Source organism: Notechis scutatus, chromosome 3 (assembly GCF_049901735.1).
Source record: "Notechis scutatus isolate UNSWTSFEM ecotype Mainland chromosome 3, rNotScu1.2, whole genome shotgun sequence".
Classification (NCBI taxonomy): Eukaryota; Metazoa; Chordata; class Lepidosauria; order Squamata; family Elapidae; genus Notechis; species Notechis scutatus.
This window is the reverse complement of record NC_142011.1, coordinates 31195453-31208163: the sequence shown is the minus strand read 5'-3', so window position 1 is coordinate 31208163 and position 12711 is coordinate 31195453. Positions and strand designations below refer to the sequence as shown.

Genomic DNA, 12711 nt, shown 5'->3' with positions numbered 1-12711 from the left:
AGTTACCCCTAGGAAATGGAGACTGAAGATTTAATCCACTATGTAAACACAGCCATTGCAAAATAAAACATTAATATCAATTTATTTTTTTTAAAAAAAGCAATCACAGGCAAAGATCAGAAAGAACTTCCACTAGCTGAACATTAACAGAAAATAATAAGGGTTTATTATTTTAAATAACTATTCAAAGACTTTAGAGACAAGTCACTATCTCACTATGGTTTGTCAAAATTGACTACAAATCTTCTGAGATCTGCTATCCCTGTGCTTTTTAGAGCAGGACGCTTATGTGGGGTCTAAAGGTAGGAGTGGTAAGCATCTGACAAGCCAACATTTCTTAATCCCATTTTACAGTCTGTCCCCCCCAATGCCCTATCTAATCTCCCTGGAACCCAAAGCTTCCAATTTCCATTCTTGCCCTTGAAGCAGAGGGGAAGGCTTTTCTCCTTCTTGTGATATCACCTCATTCAATAACCTTCCAGAATATCAGAAAATAAATCTTAGGCTCCCAACCAGGATATATTGCTCAGTGTAACACATGATGATTAGCCTATGTATTTAACAAAGGGAAATGGAAGATGGCCTGAAATTTACCTCTCATTTTTCCTAGCTCTCTTCAGCTGCTGAACATAAGCACAGCATTTAAATGTAAGGAACTGTAGGCAAAGATTAGAGGATGGAACTCCAGGGGAAGAAGTGATAGCAAGAAATGGTATGGCTCTAGCTTCAATCATCTTCAGTACCAGAGACAAATGTGGGTCAATGTAGAAAAATGAGAAAGATTAATGCTATTCCTTCATTTCAGTTCTGTCCATCTTTTTCCCCCCAGAGGGCATGATAACATCATTATCATAACAAGTGGGGATGGAAAGAAAGAATCACCAAGACTTGCATAATACAAGGTAAATTCAGTGAAATTGCCAAGCAGAAATTGCTCATACAAATGTACAAGCCAAGCTGTTCAGGGAGAAAAATTGACAGCCCCTCAGGCACACGTTTGAATTGTATCTTCATCCATGCTAGAGACCTATTTACAATTCTCCCAAGAAATAGATTCCTTACTAAACCCAAGAATATTTATTTTCCTTGACAAGACCGGAGCCACTGCTTCACCTTCAGAAAGCAGGTGCTTTTCCTGCTGCAGAGAGTGGCATAAACTCATCAAACATGAGATAATTTTGCCAGTTTTCTTTCACTTGAAATGAAATCCTGATGGATGATAGCCTCATCAGCTAAGCAGCCCTCACAGAGGAACAAAGCACCAGAACTTTAGTAGAACGCCACTATCTACACATCACTTGGGAGGTTCAATATAAAACAATAATGGTTTTATATAACAATTATAACTGGACAAAGCACTAAAGGGATGTTTTATTTTGACAACATTTTATCAGAAGCACCTTTTTGAAATTTCCAAGCAAAGTCCTCCTGCTTCTACAGAGTCAAGAGAAGCTGCCATTTTGATGCTTTCATAACCTCTTCTATCATTTTTTTTTTTTAGCTACAAAAAATACTAGAAGTGGCTTATATGTATGTGCAATGCATTGTAGAAACCTCTCTCTACTGGAAATGATGGAGGAGGATCCTGGAGCAATACAGTGTCTTGATGAGGCAAATATTTGAGGCCTCTATGTCTCAATGCCTCAATGGACTGGACATCATCCATGTTCACCACACGCAGGTGTAATAATACTGTGGCCATGTATGATACAACATCACAATTTTTCCCTGTTGCAAACTTAATAAATATGTTCACCAATCCACATGCAATTATGGACAATTACTACCTAAGATCAAAGTACTTTTAATTAACAGGCCAACATCTTCATGAAATGCCCATACCTAAAATATATTAAGTATTCAAAATGATTCAACAATTTGAATCACTGCTTCCAGTCAAACTGACAGGTCAAATCAAACCAATAATATAAACTGAGCTAATTTAACATCTCAAATCAAATCTTGGATAATTGACACATAAATAATAAAAACTACAAGATGTGGACACCTAACTACTGTCATTCTGAGGCATATTATCTTCACACCAAGCACATCTGCAAAGCAGAGTTTTATTTTTATAGTAGAACTAAAGACCAGATTCTTCAGTCAACAACTGCTGCCTTTAACTATAGTTGCAATAGCTTCCTTGACCCAAATAACTTCATTTTGATAAAACTAAACAGAGATATCTTAGCAAAAACTATCTCAATGCCCACAAAATATAATTATGTTCACTCTGGAGATAACATAAACTGTTCTTTGGTGATTTCTAAAATTATCTTGCAATGCTTGAGAAAAACCTTATCAGATTATGAAATAGTAGCTAAAATTTTAAAACATGCTAAGGAAAGATTGGACCTTTTGTTGTTAGTGATATTCCATTCCAAAAAAATGAAATTCAATTAAAGGATAATTAAATACTTACTCAGTCTCCAGTTAATGTCCTGGATTGTGTATCTATTCAGATGCTTGGTAGACACTAAAAGAAAGAAAATAAGATAAAAAATAGAGGATGTTTAGTAACATTCTTAAAAACAATAGAATTGTGTTTTCTCTAGATGTTGTTATAGTTAACATGCCTGTCTCCTATTTGTTAAAGATAAATCACATCCAGTATGTGAGTTCGTGTGACTCGAGTATTTTTTATGATCTGTTAACTATGACTTCCAAAATGTGGTTTCCACACTTTTTTTTAAAGGAATCCTGGAATCACACAAAAGATTCCCCATTAACACACCTTGGAGTTTTGGTGGTGCCAATGCTCAAAACCAATTCAGTAGGAAATTATAATGTAACACGAAAATAGGATTAACTGAGTTGTATTGTCTCAAAAATGCTTCCTTCCCTTCAAAGAGAAACCACTATCCCACTTCACTTACATGTATGGTGTGGCAAACCACTTTACGTCATTCCATTCACTATGGCTCTTATAGCATCAGCTAGCAAAAGCACAACCATCCCTGATGTAGAGAACCTAGAATATGTATCTGTCCTTAGTCATCCCAAGATATTCTTTACCTGATATATAAATCATGTATACATATACAAACATGTAAAATATGTATAACAGATCTTTCATCCCCTGATAATTCTACCCACTTTGTCAGTTGCATGCATAACATAGTTTAAAAGGTATTATTTTCATCTATCCATTAATTTATTATCATGTTCAAATATGACCAATATCCAAAGTATTTTATGGAGGAAACACTAATGCAACACTAATGTGACACAGGGATACTCATAACAGTATAATGCTTAAATGTTAGCAATCTCCTATTTACTACAGCTTATTATACTTATTGTTATCAGAATTGTAAGTAGAATACCTCTGCATTGCGTAAAGGCACTATCAGAATTGAGTCCGGCATAAACAATCACCTTTCAACATATGAGAACTTTTCTAGGCTGGACAACAAATAGTATACCACACATTCCAATTTTATTTTCACGTCTTACCTTCTCATTATGTATATAACTGCATTACTTTTGCCAAGTATTCCCTAAGGAGATGCTGGAAAGCAACATTTGACCTCTTGTAGGCATTGCAGATTACAATGCAGAAGCCACAAATAATGCTGCAAAAAATGGCTGTAAATTAGGCACAGTCACATGATGACCTGCTTAACAACCATTGTGACTTATGGCTATAATTGTGGGCTCAATTATGGTCAAAAGCCAAGGACTACCTGTAATTTGCATCATTTTCATTGACTATCTCTCATTGATTATATCTCTCAGTAACATACCTGATGATTCTCTTTGCTATTATCCTACAATATCACAACTGTTTTTCCATTCATCCAACATTCACTACATGCTACTGTCAATCCAATGTACCTAATGTGTATTCTTAGAAAAGAACAAACACTGGTAATTACTACAGATGGTGTACACTGGAATGTGTAATGAAGAATGTCCACATGAACGTTTGGAAAAATGAATGCAAAGGTCACCTTAATAGCTGTTTTACAGCATTATACAGAGGTTTCTATACACAGAAAGCAGCTAAATCTATCACATACTTTTTTAAAAATTTCAAAATGATACATTACTTATTTACTCTGCCTTAATTTTGCTAGCCATAGGGAGTGGCAAAAATGTTCCACCGGACATACTTATCATCTCAGTTCTTAATAAACTGTTTATTAAGCAAAGAATATGTGTATGCAATGTAAAAAGTAAATAGAGAACAGTAATTTGATGTTGTCCCAGTGTTATGGATTAAATCTGCTTTACCTCTTTGCTAGTAGAGCAAGTGGGCAGGTATTCAGGGCACTTTAAAGCAAAATGTTTAGTGCTTCACAAACCTTTAAGAATAACAGAATAGCAGAGTTGGAAGGGACCTTGGAGGTCTTGGAGGAACAACCTTCTCTGTTCAGGCAGGAAACACTATACCATTTCTGACAAATGGTTGTCCAATATCTTCTTAAAAACCTCCAGTGTTGGAGGACCCACAAATTCCACAGGCAAGTCATTCCACTGATTACTGTTTCTAATTGTTCAAATTTTTGACCCAACTACCTCTTTTGGGGTCTTGAATAATTTTATTACTCTACCAAAAAAAAAAAACACAGAACTGACCCAAGACTTGTTTTACACAATTATCTCTGCAATAGCAATCCCAAACTGGATTCTTGATTCACAAACAAGCAATTGTTCCATTATCACAAGGATACAGTAAGCCTAAATTACCTCCCAGTTTAAGAAACACTGGTCTGGAGGATGGCTTTAAAAACACATTTTAAGTAGAAAAATACAAAGCAAAACTTGTGCCCAGTATCAAATTCTTCACTTGTGCAGAATTTCAGAGCATGCTCCTCTTAAAACAGTGGTAGAAAGGAAAACAAAAAAAAAATAAAGGTTGTATCTAACACTAGCAAGGAGGCAGGTAGTACAGTGCAAGTCATTATCTGATTGGCAAGCCCAGCAAGTCCTGATATTCCAGTTCTCCTGAGTCTCTCTACAAGCAAAGCCTGCCAACTCTATTCTAAAAACATAGCAACCTACATACAAAGACAAGTAAATACATCACTAAAATAGTTCTTCCGCTGTGCAAGCCACAGAATACCTAAGTACAATGCATCAACCACAGCACTCCCTTAGTATAATATTTACAGGGAAATCAGGAATAGAAATGACAGTTAAACAGGTCATGTATCCGAGAAAATATGTTCATATCTGTGTGAGAGTCCTTTGTCATATTTTCCTTTGCTTTCCTCTGCTGCTGCGGCTATCGCTTTCTTGAGATCTCTGCTGTTTTTGTATTTTGCTGTTATGCTGTTTTGAGAATATTGCCAAAAAAGTACTGATAAATCACAGTGAATAAAATAGTTCCAACTTTCTTTCCTGATCAGATTTTACTCAAGCCAATGCTATTCGGCCAAGAGATTATGGGAGTTCAATACATCTGTAAGGGTTCAAGTTGAAAAAGACTGCTATAAATCCATAATCCTTGCCCTGATTACAATTACGTCTAGCAGTTTTCAACTCAGGAAAGGTCTTGCATACTCAAATAGTGTCTGTGTTCTGCAAAATCTGGAGGACAGTAGGTAACAGTAAAGGGAAAAATTCTTTGCTGCCATTTAGTGGTTGTTTGATTTATGCAGTCTACGTGTTCATTTAAAAAAATAGTTAAAATTTAGCTAAAAGTTTACTTCTTGACCGATTTGTTTCAATTCCTAAATATGCAGAAGCTTTGCAGCTGAAGCACCCTTTTCTCTTCTGAAAACAGCCCACAGCAATGCTAGAAAACATCCTTCTTCTAATGATCATGAATTACCTGCTTATTCCACTTTTTAACAAGACATAAGCAAAGAGCCTCTCTACAAGTGCTGAAATTTGAAAATGTGTTGTACAAGTAATTGTTTCACGAGCTATTTTTGTTTACATGTTCAGATATGCTCCAATTATCTTATGTTTCACTCCTTAAAAATAATTCAATAAACTCAACTCAAAAGGCATCATGCATCCAAATTCCTGGGCTAAACTTTTGTGATTAAATACCAGATTTCATTGCAAATGTCTTTTTTCCCTAATAATTTATTCAAATAGTTTGGGAGTAATTTTCTCTAGTTGTTCCCAAATAATTTTAAGATAGAAGATAGAAACTTAAATACAAATACTTTCTAGTATTTAAACAAGGAGCAATCCTCACAGGCAGAAGGAGCAATCATCACAGTGTGAACCAATATAGCAACCAATCATAAGAAATATATAAGGCACTTCCTTAATGTAGCTATAAAACTGTAAACATTCTAGGATATAATTACAATCAGGACATATTCTTCCTCTTTGCCTTATGGTCCTTCATCAACTAAATTCAGCAAGAGAAAGCTCCAAATTCTTTTTCCTTGGAGCAAGAATGTCAATCAGTAGAGCCTTTTTGGTTGAATCATCAATGTTGAAGATAACACAACCTCCATGACCAAAGATGTTTACCAGGTACAGGCACTATTAATGAGACATCATTTCTTAAAATGAAATGTCAAACATTCCTTGAATCTCTTGTTTCATAACTGATCTGACTTACACGGATTGTTACCTTAGATTAATACTGTTTGATTAATGCTTTAACTACATTTTGAGGTTGTCCTTGCTACAACTAATTATCACTGAAAAGATAAATGTCCTTCCATCGCAAGGAAGACAACTACCCACCCTGTATCTGCTTTTCCAAGTTTCATTGCTTTGAAGGAGAATTATTAAGTAACTCTTGAAGTTGGAAAAACATGATGAAAGGTTACTCCCACTAATTACAATCACAACAGAGCTATCAGTCCAGCAATTTTTTCTCTATACCCACAACTAAACTGCATACCATTATAAAATGAGTCCTTAGTATAATAAAGAAGATAAGTCACTAATTTCCAGAGGGATTTTAGTACCCTGTGATCATAAATTTATGGAAAACAACTCTGGCATTTAAGAATGCTTTATTACAAACCAGAAATAATTAGAGGAATTATCTGGAAAAGCTTTGATTTTTTTTCCTACCATGGTCCTGATTTTGAATGTATGGAAGGCAACTGGAATCTTCATTAATTACACTAAAATTAGCTTGAAATTTAAATCCTACATTATGGATTTAATTGCCACTGGACCTGAAATGAGTTCCCAAATTTGGGAGCGGGGGTCTCAAAACAACAGTTTACCAGATGTTGAAATGTCACAAATTTAGCTTTTGTGTTAAAGACACATAATTTCATATATGTCTTTAATGTATAACTTAACCTAATCACCATCTAAAATCACACTATCCAAATGGCCAAGGCAGTAGGAGGCCTATACATTTTCTAAGTAAATAATAAACTCAAATGTTGGAAGCACAAAAGTTGCTTTATTATTTGTTCAAAATTTTATACTCTTGAGGACAAACAGACCCAACAAATGGCAAGACGTAGCTGCTCTTGTCCAGATATGGAAGCTAAGGAAGTCCAGGCCAAGTAAGAATTTGGATGGATCAAGTGCCCTATTGGAGAACAACTATGGGGGAGAGTACCTATTGAAAGATGAAAGTTTGGAGAAGATAGAAAGTCACCTGATCTTTGTGGTATCCATTCCCTCACTAATATCCAGCTCCTTAAGGAAAGGAAGCATTAAAGAAAAAATGATAAAAGCAAAGAGACACCTAAGTATAAGCCATGAGAAATAACCATTTAAATTTGTATTAAACTTGCTGCATGAGCTGGTTTTTCTTTGCCTATTCAGCCCCTTGAATATTTGTGCCTGAAGTAATAGGACAAGCCCAGAAAGCAAAGCAAAGGAAGATTTTCTTTCAACTGCAGGTGAAATACCCTGAAATATTACCCCATTGCCAGCCCCATCCACCAGAGAAGGTATATGACAGCATCATTCTTTTTCAGTGGAATTTTCCCAAGAGTAAACCTTGTAGCTGATGTTGAAATACAGCATTAGTTCTCTATGGTCAGGATAGCATCATTGGGGATAGGGGGCAGAGGAGATTGAAGGGAGAGACAGGAAAATGGACCAATTCCTCCTTTCATCTTTCCTCAGAATCCTTATTTGTTTGTTTTTTGTTCATTTGTTTCTCACCTTATCCTGTAGGAAATTATTTAGGAATTTCCCAACGGCAAGGAGGTTCTCCGCCTATTAGCATGGAAAGGATTCAGCCACCAGGCAATAAAATATACAGAGATTTAAAGTTTTGGCAACTTTAAGATATATGGACTTCAACTCCCAGAAGCTGGCTGGGGAATTCTAGAAGTTAAAGTCGACATATTTTAAAATTGTCAAGATTGAGAAACACTGGATTAGAGGATGTCGATTCTTCCCAAGATGCCATTGAAACTGGGCCTATTACAAGAACACACATTGACTGTAGGCTGCAATTCTTTACCACAAGCAAGCAAGAAGGAAACAGCTATTCTTGTCAAAGGGGATATTTTTTATATATCCAAACTCAGGACTGGATACAACAGTACATTTTTTAAAATATGTGCTTCTGATATTTTTCCTAAACAGCACTTTTTTTCTTTCATGGATAACCCGAACTACAGTAGCCATTCTTTATTGTCTAAATCACAATTTGCTGAATTCACACAGTAAAACAAAGTACCTACATAATGGCTTAGCACTCTCTGTTTTCCCTTGTGTAAAATAAATTTGTTTAAGAACACATAAGAGTATTTTCCCATAAATATGCAGTTGGAAAAAGAATCATTCATTTGGGATACAGATTTTTTTTTCTCTTTGCATGTCTAAAGTACAGCTTTCAGACTTGTGGACTTCAATTCCCAGAACTCCCCAGCAAGAGACCCCTACTCTAGTTCAACCACATGTAAGCAAGTGTGTCTGCCATGAGATCTAAGGAAAATCTGAGTGGTTTTATTTTGATGATTACTTATCTATTTAATTATTAAATGTGTATAGCTACTCAACTCAAGCTATCTAGACAGGTAACAATATTTTAAAATAAAATAAAAACTATGTAACAAAACTATACTAACATAAAGAGCCCCCCCAAAAAAACAGCAACAATCAACACAAACAAAATACAGGAAATGCCACACATCTGGACTCCCAGGCTAAACCACAAAACCTGGTCTTCAAGAAGTCTGATCTATGGTGACATTATTTCATGGAAGATGGACACCAGTACCAAAAAGGCCGTTCTCCTCTGTCCTGCCAGTTGACTTTCTCTAACAAATGGGACCTGGCACATGCTCCTCTTGCTTACTCTAACAGGACTTACAACTGGGAAGAGATAGTTCCGCAAGTAACCTGGTCCAAACAATGAAGAGCTTTAAAGGTAATAGCCAGTACCCTGAAATGAACCTGAAAGCACACTTGCAACCAATGCAGCTTGCAGAGTAGAGGTATCACATGTGCCAAACAAAGGCACCCATAACTACTTGTGCAAATTCATTATTTCCTCTTGCTCTATGTCAAAGATATGACATACAATAGTCCTGAACTTACAACCATTCGTTCAGCAACCATTTGATATTACAACAGTGCTTAAAAAGTGACTTATGACTAATCCTCTCACAATCATCGCAGCATCCCTGCAGTCACATGATTAAAATTTAGACTCTTGGCAGTGGCATGAAGCCTAAGGCCATCTGATCACCATTCGCAATCTTCCCAGCGGGGCTTCCACCTGCAAAGTCAATGGGGGAAACCAGATTCACTTGATGACGACACTTAATCATCATGATTTGCTTAACAACCATGGCAAAAATTGGGCAAGACCATCTCACTTTACAAGGGAAGTTCCACTCTAAATTGTGGCCTTAAGTCAAGGACTAGCTGTAGTCTCAGAGGTATGTGAAGAAAATGGCTCTGCCTATCAGTCTTCTTATCTCATTAGACTGGGTGAACAAGTGTCTCTTTCATCACTGTACACCTGCAATTAACCCCACACCTGATTATCTTCCAGGGCTATTATGTTCAGCAGACAGTTCCCTTTGGTAACAGCCAAGATTTTCTGCCACAGAATGACTAATGACTTTAATTGTCTAGATTCACACATCTCATGAAACAACAGATTGTGTTACCCACAATTTTCTGAAAAAAGTCCCAGTGGCTGAATTCATATAACATGGTAGGCAAAAACCAAGCAAAAGACATTGATAGACTTGGCATAACATATGAATGTAGTCACTAAGAAATCAGAGACAAATCAAGCAGTCCAACTGACCAGTAAATTAAAGTATCCCAGATATTTGACAGTATCCTACATCAGCTCCTCCCATTCACCAGCAATCTTTACTCTCATGCACCTAGAGCTTATAACAGCACAGTGAAGAATCAAAAAATGTTTTTGACGTATAAAAGAGAAAAGAAGCAAGAAAATCAGAAGAAGATACAACACCAGCGAAAGAGGTAAAAGTCAAGCCCCACCCTCTAAGTGTTTGTTCTTCCACACATCCTGTATTAGAAGCACTCAAATGGAAAATAGCTGAAAATCCTGTCCACTTTCTTTCTCCATAAAGTTAATCTAATTGTAACCCAGCAAGTTAGACAGCCAGTTTGGTGTAGTCATTAGAAGCCAGCAGACTGGGTTCTAGTCCCTCTCCTTGGGCAGAAAACCAGTTGGGTGACCATAAGCCATTCAATCTCTCTGAGCCCTAGGCAAGCAGTGGCAAACCACTTTTGAAATACTGCCAAGGAAACTGTAAAGACTTGTCCAAGCAGTCACCAGGTGTCAACACTGACTTGAAAGTGTTTGCGCGCGCACACAATACCACCAAATTGTACACAGCTATTAATCCAGCTATGCATTATAGCAATCCATGGGCTTTGACTTCCTGGTTTTGCTGTTTATCTTGGAATTGTAATCTAAGAGGGGTCTGAGTTAAGCCCTGGAGAAAATACTCCAGAAATGTTTGAAGTTAGACCCTGCAGGCTAATGTTTGGACAATATAAAGCACAGTTAGAGATGGAAACTGCAAACATCATTCCTGACTAGATCAGCAATTCCATCTTTTTTGGGGGGTAGAATAGTGATTTTCGAAATATAAATCAGACAGTGAAAATATTGTTCAGCATATCATATCATTTTATTTTGATTTGATAGCAAGCATTTAGTTTTTTGATGACAGATTTATCAACACTACCAACTATAGCATGAAAGAGAAATGAATGGGAGAATGATTTTTGAATAAATCTAGCAGTGAAAACATGCTTTGATATTCTCCTTCTATTATAGAGGCACACAAACTACCTGTAATCAAGTAACAGATTAAAAGATTAATCCAAAATGGACAAGGCAACAATTCAGATTCTTCATTTAGTATTTCTTCACAAATCCTAAGATTTTTAGCACATTTAGGCAGCTTAATCCCAAAATGTTTTCACACAGGCTCCTTACAGAGCCAGTAAGGCTTATTTTTGTTATTTGTCATAGTGGTTATGCAGGGTTTTTTTATTAAAATCTGTCTGCCCAAGAACTATTCCAGATACATCTAAATAGTTTAGCTTCTTGACTCATGTGGCAAAAATACCACCACTCCAGAATTTATCTGACTCTTTAAAAAAAAAAGAACCCCAACACTGAACTCTTCTGCAACTATGTATTTTTAATCAATTCTAAACACAGCTGAATTCTATGCTACTACTAACAGTGTTCCCTGAGATTTTCATCATAATGGGGATCCAGTTCACCATAATCCAGAATTCCGACTTGCTATAAACAAATAGCCCCCATAGCTGCTTCACATCAATCTGGCATCTTCTGCCACCGGAACAATTAAATTCACTCAACCTAGTCACAAAATGTGGCAATCAAAATCTCAACGATGATTAGATAGTTCCATTTGGTACCACCTAATGTAGGGGGGTGTCAAACTCCTGGCCTGCGAGCTGGATGCGCCACATGCTGGCCACGCCCACATCCGATTTAGTGAAAAGGGGAAAAAATCCCAATATGTCACGTGACGACGCTGTAACAACGCAAGTTTGACACCCCTGACTTAATGCAATAAAGGAGGACAATTCACTGTAGCATTTCCTCTTAATTGCCCAGAAATAAATCCAGCTACTGTATCACTATTGCCTTTTTCAACTGGATACAATAGGGTTTATACTACATCAGCCATGTACTGATGTATACACTACAGCATTATTCCATGCTGAAATGCCAACATACGAAGTCTTTTTGAAGCCTAGGAAGTAGAACAACAAATTTGGACAGCCCTCAAGCACAAAAATCCAACAATACATAGAACACCTGTTCTGATCTCTTGCCAGCAGAAAGGGCAGAACTTCCCACTTTAAAATGAGATTGTAAGGCTTGAGTACACTTCATAAAATAATAGACTATTAAATTGAATCCCTTCAAAGCAAGAATCTAAATTTAAACTTTTTCTAGCAATGTATATCCTGATTCACCAAATCCAGGGATGGGGAGAAAAAAATGAAAATGTGCATACATCCAGAATGCCCAGATTTCTTCTCAGGTTTTTCAGTATTGATAGCACCTCCTACCATTAGAAATAATAGCAAATCGATGGTACATCTAATTAGAGCACTTTAATTGCTTCCATTGCTCATTCAGGTCCATGGCCACCCCCAAGAATAGAATCAGAATTTGCAAAGCTGTCCTTTCAACAACAGCATCTATCATTCTTCCTCTTTACAACCACCCCTGAAAATTATTGAATTTTAGGCTTGAAATAATGGAGAGGGGGAATGAGGAACCTAGTGTTATATTTCCCCACCTCTGTCTTCAGAATTTGCATCCCACCA

At 36.6% G+C, this 12711-nt stretch overlaps 1 protein-coding gene across 9 annotated transcripts in view; it reads right to left on the bottom strand.

Annotated features, from left to right (window-relative positions):
- EPB41L1 (erythrocyte membrane protein band 4.1 like 1) overlaps positions 1–12711 on the bottom strand; it is a 193676-nt gene that overhangs the window by 170231 nt on the left and 10734 nt on the right. For all 9 annotated transcript variants that reach the window (XM_087959389.1, XM_087959395.1, XM_087959396.1 and 6 more), the window contains exon 2: positions 2426–2479. The gene's annotated coding sequence lies outside the window, so the exon portion shown is untranslated. The remainder of the gene's footprint in view (positions 1–2425; positions 2480–12711) is intronic.